Source organism: Benincasa hispida, chromosome 1 (genome assembly GCF_027475165.1).
Source record: "Benincasa hispida cultivar pf3 chromosome 1, pf3_genome.v1.1, whole genome shotgun sequence".
NCBI lineage: Eukaryota > Viridiplantae > Streptophyta > Magnoliopsida > Cucurbitales > Cucurbitaceae > Benincasa > Benincasa hispida.
In genome coordinates this window covers 15847366-15857015 of record NC_143478.1, presented here as the reverse complement: position 1 = coordinate 15857015, position 9650 = coordinate 15847366, and the positions used below count along the sequence as shown (strand labels likewise).

At 38.4% G+C, this 9650-nt stretch overlaps 1 pseudogene across 1 annotated transcript; it reads left to right on the top strand.

The window, feature by feature from the left end:
- The first annotated feature begins 7648 nt into the window (after positions 1–7648).
- LOC150038274 (enoyl-CoA delta isomerase 2, peroxisomal pseudogene) lies at positions 7649–8882 on the top strand (annotated as a pseudogene). Its single transcript, XR_016527985.1, has one exon. The product of XR_016527985.1 is annotated as an enoyl-CoA delta isomerase 2, peroxisomal pseudogene (transcript).
- The last annotated feature ends 768 nt before the right edge of the window (positions 8883–9650 follow it).

The following is a 9650-nucleotide window of genomic DNA, read 5'->3' as shown; positions in this document are numbered from 1 at the left end:
ACTTCTGTCCATTCACACTCAAGGTGATCTCTCCTTTGTGCTCATCAATCTGGGAACAATCGGTTGATAAAAATGGTCGCCCCAAGATGATGGGCACATTCTTGTCAGCTTCATAGTCCAAGATGATGAAGTCGGCTAGTAATATAAATTTGTCGATTATGACCACCACGTCCTTCACCTTTCCCTCTAAATGCACTAGAGATCTATCAGCTAGTTGAAGAGTCACTGTCGTGGGCGCAAGTTGCCCCACATTTAACTACTTAAAAATTGATAGAGGCATCAAGTTGATACTGGATCTAAGCTCACATAACGCCTGCCAGATGTACAATCCTCCCATGGAGCAAAGTATAGTGAAACTCCCAGGATCGCGCATCTTTGGTGGGATTATAGATTTTAAGCTTTGCGTCAAAGCCACCGTGGCGAACTTACCAGTGCCTCTCTTCTTTGTCACCATATCCTTTAGAAACTTCACATATGCAGGCATCTCCTCAATCGCTTCAGTGAACGGAATATTAATATGCAATTGTTTTAACATATTCATGAAGCGTTGGTACTGTACCTCGTCAATCTTCTTCTTTCTAAGTCTATGTTGGAAAGGTGGCAACTGTACTCTCACGGTCCCCTGTTCTTTTGGCTTTGAGGTGGACGCAATCTTTGGCTCTATCGTTTCCTTTTCTCCTTCTTCTTCTCGAGTCACCACAATCTTAGGTTTCAGCGTAATTGAAGCAGTTCGGTTAGGCTTCTTCTTTTCCCCTACCACAGTTTTTCCACTCCGCAATGTCACCACTTAACACTGCTTTTTACCCATACCCCATGGGTTGCGTAGGAGTTCCATTGAACTCGACACGACCCCTTGCGGTCTGTTCTTGAGCTCGCTCGCAATCTGACCCATCTGTAGTTCCAGGTTGCGGATAGACGTCGTCTGGTTTTGAAGCACAATTTCGTTCTTCTTAATATATTGCTTCAACAAACTTTCTAAAGAGGAAGATTGCGGCACCTGCGAACTGCTGGCTTGATTGCTCGTCTGATCGTTATTTCGCGAGAAAAATCCAGGTTGCCCTTCTTTTTGCGCTACTGATTGGAAATTTTGCTGTTGATTTTTCCATGCAAAGTTGGGGTGGTTTCTCCACCCAGGGTTGTACGTGTTAGAGAATGGATTATTCTTCACAAAATAAATAGACTGTGGGTTTTGCGAACATTCTTCCATTGCGTGTCCTTCACCACAAGTAACACACCTTGTGGCGGTATGGTTGATTGCGTTAACTTACCCACCTTGCGTTGTTAGGTTGTTGATTGTGGTTCCCTGTATCAAGTTCATCATCGCAGTCATCTGACTCTGAAGTGATGCAATAGTACCATTGTTTGCATCATTATCCTTTATTCTCAATCTTTGATCGCTCTTTCTCCAGTCCTCGTGATTTTTAGAGATGCGATCAAGGATGTTTTTGGCCTCATCATACGTTTTGTCTAGAAGACCTCCAGCGGCTGCCGCATTGGCAATGGTCTGCGAAGCAGGGTTTAATCCGTGATAAAAGATCTCCATTTGCATACAGTCTGGTAATCCATTGTGTGGACAGTCCCTTACCAGCCTCTTAAACTCGCCCAAGCATCGCTGAGCAATTTGTCCATATCCTACTTAAAATTGGTTATTGATTTCTTTCTCTTGGCATTCTCAGTTGGTGGGAAATATTTCTTCATAAACTTCTCTACTACTTGTTCCCAAGAAGTAATCTCCCCCGGTTCGAGAGAGTACGCCCATTTTCGTGCCTGATCACACAAAGAAAATGGAAACAAAGTTAGTCAAACTTCTTCGGTGGAAATATTTGGGAATAAAAAAAGTGTTGCAGATTTCTATGAAACTCCGGAGGTGGGCATGCGGGTCCTTGCCATGCCTTCCTCCGAACTGCCCAACAGTCTGGATCATCTACAGCATCACCGGTTTCATTTTGAATCGAGATCCATCAAGAGCAGGCCTCATGATTCCTAGAGAGAAATCGTAGAGGTTCGACGATGCATAGTCTCGAATGGACCTATTGCGATCGTTTTCTAGTAGGATTGGGTTCGCCATGACATTATTTTCATTTAGTGCTCCATTTCTAGGCTGCTCCGCCATATTATCTTTATCTGGTGGTTTTTGTTAGCGGTTATCTCTTAGTCTTCGTCGAAACGTCCTCTCAATCTCTGGGTCGTCATTTGCCAGAGATTAAGAGCTACAAAGAAATTAGAAAAATTACCATTAGCACACTGATTTGCCGAAGTCCCCGGCAACGGTGCCAAAACCTTGATGCGTTATTTTATGTGGTGATTTTATGAAATGAATCGCGGTGATGGGCATGTGTTGTGCAACAAGTTTTCTCAGTAGAATCCAAGTATAAATCCTACTGAATTTTCTGGTAAGTCCAGGGTCGAACTCAGGGACTAAGGAAAATGGTATGCGGTGGTAATTTTTAAGAAAACTTTGCGGTAACCAATAAATCAAAGATTTATTTTTTTGGTTGATGTATGCGGTTATAAGAGTATGCGGCAGAGTTAAGAAAAGAGTTAATGGTACGGAAGATGCGATGAGTATGTGGGGAACGGGTTGAGAAGGGGTCCAACTAACACTTCCTAAGATTGTGTTCATGTTATGCGATCATGCAACACACATACAATAGAAAATCATCTCTCAACGCAAATGCTACGGCTTCTAGTTTTAGAACGCATGTGATATATGCGATAAGTCTATAGGGCCTACACATAAACCTCTATTCTTATCTATGCGATGACGAATGACACACACACAAACAAGGCGAACACATAATATCATAACATATCTCTAGGGTGCATGCGATGCATGTTGGCAAACAGAGCTTATATCTAAGTCCCTATCTCTTGCTTATGCAGATCTAGTCTTACTCTCTTAAGTCTAGATTCTAACCTAGCTCTCTCAAGTCTTAGGTTCTTTCTTTAGACTCTCTCTCGAGTAGCTATAAAGGGGTGTTGGGCGCAACATAAGACAAGATGATTGCATGCAATGAGGATCCTAGGTCATGTTAGCTTAGTTCTTCTCAACCCATTCGATAAATTTAGCTACTCATGCGTGCTTTTAAGAGAGTGAACAGGTGTAGATAAGCAAGTTCCATTTTATAGATATAGATTTGAAAAATAAAATAACAATGCGGAATAAGAATAAAGAGCCTGGTAGCAATCTCTTGCTTCCCAAGGCTTTTACACTGTTTTCTTTACTCTCCTCAAAAGATAGTCTCGCTCTCACGAGAATTGGCCCTCTCTCTGCTTTTCACGCCTTCTGAGTTCTCTCTCGAGCTGACTAGAGCGATCTTCTAGCGTCTTTTCCCTTCTCTCGCCCCGCCTTCTAAGTAAAATAAAAACTATGAACAAGGCTAAGAAAATTATCTACTGTCTAACTTTCTAACTAGCCGAACTTGATGAACTGGACGAGCCCTTCACTGAAGGTTGCCTTCGGTATTTATAGAGCTTATGGGTGAAAGGCTTCTTCTCTCTTATGATTACACTGATGGGATGCCATTAATTCTCTGTTTGATGCGCCGAATATTTGTCACTAAAAAGTTGAGTATACTTATTATAGTAGTTCGTTAGCGGCTTGTCAACTTAATTCGGAATCAACCGTCATTAGTTTTCTGTCCCATAGTGATTTATTATGTTTTTCACCCAGATGCGCTCACCAAGTTGTGCTGGCTCTATGCGGCAACCTTCTTAAGCAGATATTTGCGAGCGTTAATCACCGCAAAGCCTTGTGGTAACGCTGTGTTCGATCGTTGATTTCTTGTGCTCGTATTTTCTGCCTTGCGTCAATGCATATTCTGCACAAAAATACACAAGTTAACTATTTTCATGCGATGGACGCATGCGACCGCAATATTGTGAACTTAAATTCTTTTTGGACGCAATCTTATATATTTTATCAACGCAACCTTACATTGTTTTATAACTTAGCACTGTAATAACGTGCATTTCTGCCTGTTATCATGTACTAGGCCTGATATTTGCCATGCAGTGGGAGTGGTCGGTAGATATCAATCAAATCCAAAATTTGATCACTGAACAATGGATAAAGCCATTCTCAAGTATCTTAGGAGAATGAGAAACTATATGCTTGTGTATGGTGCTAAAGATTTGATCCTTACCGGATACACTGGCTTTAATTTTCAGACTAATAAGGATTCAAGGAAATCCATATTAGGATCGGTGCTCACTCTGAATGAAGGAGTTATAGTATGGCGGAGCATCAAGCAAAGATGCATTGCATATTCCACAATGGAGATAGAATATGTAGCTACTCGTGAAGCTACTAAGGAAGCTATGTGGCTAAAAAAATTTCTAACAGATTTGGAAGTTGTTCCAAACATGACTTTGCCTATCATCCTTTATTGTGATAACAGTGATGCAATAGCAAACTCCAATGAGCCTCGTAGTCACAAACGTGGAAAACATATAGAGCGCAAGTATCATCTCATGAAGGAGATTTTGCAACGAGAAGATGTGATTTTCACATAGATTGTCTCGAAGCACAATTTGCTGATCCATTTACAAAGGCTCTCTTGGCTAAAGTTTTTAAGAGTCACTTGGAGAGCATGAGTCTACAAGATATGAGTCACTTAATCTATGGCAAGTGGGAGATGTTGTTGGGTATATTGTATGCCCTAGTTTATTGTATTGTATTTGATATTGTACATCCCATTTTTGGTATTTAATACTTTATACTCCACCTTTTCATTGTATTGTATTTGATACAGTACATCCCACTCGTTTTAGGATAGATGAGAGGTTGTTGGAGTTAATATCCCTAATCGAGTGTATCTTGTAGTTTGTAAAGATAAATTATATATCTAATAAAATATGAGGTATTTTATTAATGTTTAGACTACATTAATTCAATCCAATAAACTAAGATCCAAGGTTATTTTATGAAACTTAAACATGTATGCAGAGACATACAGGTGAATCATGTTTAAGTAATAACCTAAATGGTCTGTAGTAAATGGATAAGGCTAGGTACCTTATCCTGGTGACACTACAAATATGACATGCTTTGTAGATGTTACAATTGTTGTAAAGTACTACAAATGATTTGATCCTGATCATTCATGTGGATACATGCGAGCGGGAGTATTATATACAAAGAGTTTGTATAAGACTGAACTGCAAAATGAATAGTCTCTCTATATAACATTGTTGCTAGAAGAGACTTGCATTTCACTAGGATGACCATATGTGACTTGATCTTAATCCGAAGTGAGTTGTGAATTCCTATCTATGAGGGCAACCTTTTTATTTGAATGGGTGAGGGTGGCCTTGTTAGCTGACTCAACAAGTCCACCATTTTGGGGATTTATCCAAGTAGAGAGCTAGGAACACAACTACACAATATGAAATTCAATCCTTTCCTGACCTTAGGGAAAGTAGATACATTGTTCCCTTAATAATTGATTCTGGGTCTTGAACATTGAGGCCTCAACCTCTCACTAGCCCAATAGGTGTTAGTTTATAGTGGAACTATAAATTGTTTGTTCATTAGAGGAATCAGTGGTATTTAAAGAGTTAGATGGAACTACAGGGGTAAAATGGTATTTTTGACCTAGCTATAGTTATGAGTAATTTGTGGAGGGTCGACTCACTATTGATTGCTTATCTCCGTGGACACAGAAATAAATCTAAAGTGCGAAGAGTGCAGCTATCGGTCTTTAGTGGAATGACGAGTAGTTAATGATAATTGATTAATTTGATTAAAAAGTTTAATTAATTAATCTTATATCATTGAAGCTACTAATTTGTAGGTCCATGAGGTCCTCTTGTTAGCTCACTAAAGGATATATACGAGGAATAATTTGAATTGTTCAAATCAATTACATATTAATGAGATTAATATAATATGGTTAATTATTGATGTGATCTATAGTTAAGAGAGAAAAATATTTAAATAAGATTCAAATATTAAAGAGATATATACATATAAATATGTGATAATTATATGTTGATTAATTCTATATAAAATATGATTTGATATAGTCGTTTAATTGATTAATTAATAATTAATTTTTTAGAACTAGATATAAATAAACATGTGATGTTTATTTATTTATTATATATATTAAATTTGATTTATATATAGTTATTTAATTATTGGACTAAATAATTAAATTAGAACTAGAGTAGGAATAGGAAAGAGTAGAACCGGGTTCACCCCTCCTCTCTATAAATAAGTCTTTCATGGCTCATGTTTGTGAATCAAGTTGAATTGAGAATTCTACTTTTCTTCCAAGTCTTGGAGACCATACATCCAATTCTTGGGATCTTAGAGAATAACAAGTTTTCACTTACGGTGGTGTCCCTTGATCATTCAAGAGACATTTCAGAGAAGATGCGGAGGGAATTGTAAAGGATTTGGGAATTTACAAAGGTAAGATTTAGCTCTTCCCTCTTTTCCTCTCTTAAATGCATGCTAATCTTGATATTTTTATCCATTATGTTATTATTTATACCGTATTTTATTAATGTAAAATTGAAAACAAAATTGCAAAGCGATCATACGCTTCTGCTTGGGATTCGATCATTTCAATTGGTATCAGAGACCAATTTGTGCAATTTTGATTTTTGGTTTTTTAGAAACAAAATCATAATAGAATGGTGGATTTCTTTTAAACTAAATGCAATTTTAATTGTGGTTTGTGGGTTGATTGTTTAGGCTTTTGACATTTAGATTTATAATCTTAATTTATGATATCAATATAAAACCCAGTATTTATGAGTATTTTTTCCTATAAATCGAGTCTTTAAGTTAATGTTTTTCATGGCAAAAAGTTGCTACGAAATGAACCTGAGAAAACAAAGGAAAAAAAGGGAGAGAAACAATGCAGATAACTGGAGATAACTATAGTTCTAATCGTAGGATCGTGCTGAAATTTGGTCAGTATTTTCAAGACACTTGGGGTCTCCTTTTGAACGGTTGGATTCGTCGCTGCTGAATAGAAGCAATTTTTTTTTTTTTTTTTTTTATCTTTTTCCATTTTCTTTTTAGGATATTCTAAAATTTAGGGTTTTAGATTTTATTTGATTTTCTAGGAATACCAATAGTTTGTCAACTTTGTTATTTTGTTAATTTAATTATGTATGAGATGTATGATTTAAATTATTTGAAAATATAGCTATAGGCGACCGTGCGGTTGTGCTATTCTGTGAGAGTCGAGGTGCTGTTGTGTTGATGGTAGCCCTCATCGTCTTCTCCATCATAAAAATTCAACAACAATTCAACTTCCACTCATGATGATACCAAACCCAGTTAGTGTAGACAATATGATAGCCAAAACTGCTTGGACACCAACCTGTAAGCCATTCTAAAGCTTATCTCCAAGATTGAAGCAAAAATAAGTCTTAAATCAAAGCAGTATACATAGAGGGGAGAGTGATGTAAATAACTATTGGTCTTATTCATAGGAAACATCCTATTATTAGATTGCATATACCCATATAAGTCTTCTTTTCACTACAAACAAGAATTTTGTTTAGGATTACTAAGTAAACAGTTTACAATAGTAACAAAGTCACGAAGAATCTCAAAGTGCACAAATCAGACAGTTCTTTTTTGAGCTTCTTGAATATCAGTGGAATGTGATAGAGTAGCAAATTAAGATGTAAAAAGATGCAACTTCAGTATCAGTACCATTCCATTTTATCACAACTTTTTTAGTTCAGAATGTCGCTTCTAATGCTTCCAAATTAAAATAAAGATCCCAACACTGAATGAATGTTTTTATACTTGAAAGATAAAATTTGGGACAATCATCGGGGTTGAATTTAAAGATAAATTTGATTAAAGTGAAGATTTTGGATCAAACGCTATTTTCCATTTGAACATAAATAGAGGAAACCACCGACAATGGATTGAATGTAGAGGTCCAAAAATGTGCACACTCGAGAAGCGACGTAATCTCTTCATCCTAACTCTGACCGGCGACGACGACCACCGCCTCAACCCCTCCTTCATCGCCTCCATTCTCGAAGCTCTTTCCAAAGTCAAGTCTCAAGCCTCCCCAGGCTCTGTTCTCATCACTACTTCCCATGGCAAATTCTTCTCTAACGGCCTCGATCTCTCCTGGGCTCAAGCCGCCGGCTCTGTTTCAGCCGCCGCTGAGCGCCTCAAGCATATGATCCATATTTTTAAGCCCATTGTCGCCGAACTCCTCTCCCTCCCCGTGCCCACCATCGCCGCAATCGCCGGCCACGCAGCCGCGGGCGGCTTCGTTTTAGCCCTCAGTCACGACTATTTGTTCATGAGGAGCGATCGAGGCGTTCTGTACATGAGCGAAGTAGATCTAGGGCTAAGTCTACCCGATTACGTCGTGGCGCTGTTTAAATCGAAAATCAGCTCAAGTTCCGTCCGCCGCAATGTGCTCCTGAGGGGAATGAAAGTGAAAGGCGAAGCGGCGGTGAGGATGGGGATCGTGGAATCGGCTCACGACGGCGAGGACGGCGTCATGGAGGCTGCCGTACGACTCGGGGAGCAGTTGGGGGCGAGAAATTGGAACGGTGAACCCTACGCGGAAATTAGGAAAAGTCTTTACCCAGAGATCTCTCGGCTGCTTGGATTGCCGGAGAAGGCCATATCGATTTCCAAGCTATGAGTATCGAAAATTGATTGTTCAACTCAGTTGATATGTCATGTATGCTAATTTACGATACGAATTTCGAGATTAGAATAAATTTCCTGATGCCGTCTGTGTACTATGTACCGATCGTTTATCGTCATCTGAAATTCTGATGAAGAGTTTATGTTAATGGGTCACCGGAAAATTGTTTATCCGGACGCCGGCAGGTGGCTACCATCTATGAAAATATCCATCTTGCCCGGCCCCAGCCGGCTACCATCTTGGGTGTTTTTTTTTTTTTTTTTTTTTTTCTGTTCTCGAGAATTTAAATTCTGTGCCTAACCATATTTAGCTGTATACACATAACCTAAAATAAACTCTAGTTAAATTGAATAAGATCTTAATTTATTTTCAATATCAAAACAGTACATTTTCAGTTTTGACCTTTAATATTAATATTGTTGTTTTCAAAACTTTTTCAAAATTTATTAGAGAAATACTGTTGTTTTGAAACTTATTAGAGAAATATTGTTGTTTTGGGAGTTCGAGGTTAGAGGTCGAACGTTGAGAACTCGACTAATGTGGAGGTCGAATGTTAAGAACTCAACGAACAAAGAAAAACTTGGAAACAATACATAGGCCGAAACTTTAACCCTCGACAAGGGAAATCTTGCTTAGGTTGTCGAAGGTTGAAGTTTCGACACACATCCACCCTCGAGATTGTAGGTTTATTACTTTTCTTTTTCCTCATAAAGTAATGAGATGGTATACTATATGTATCTGTGTACTTGAGTTCTTCTAACAACCTATGCATTTTGTTATCATTTCGAATTAGACGGAGACTTGTGGGATTGACGTGAGGGGTGGGGATGGCTATATTTCTGGGAGCGAACTCCAGGCGAATATGAAACACATGGATACAAGTTATGCCTTGGAATGAAAGACAATTCTGAATTAGCTTTGTCTACGAACAAAATTTTGTATATTAGGTTGTCAAAGGTTACACACATGTCGAAACTTCAAAGCAATTAAGGAGATAAGTGGGCT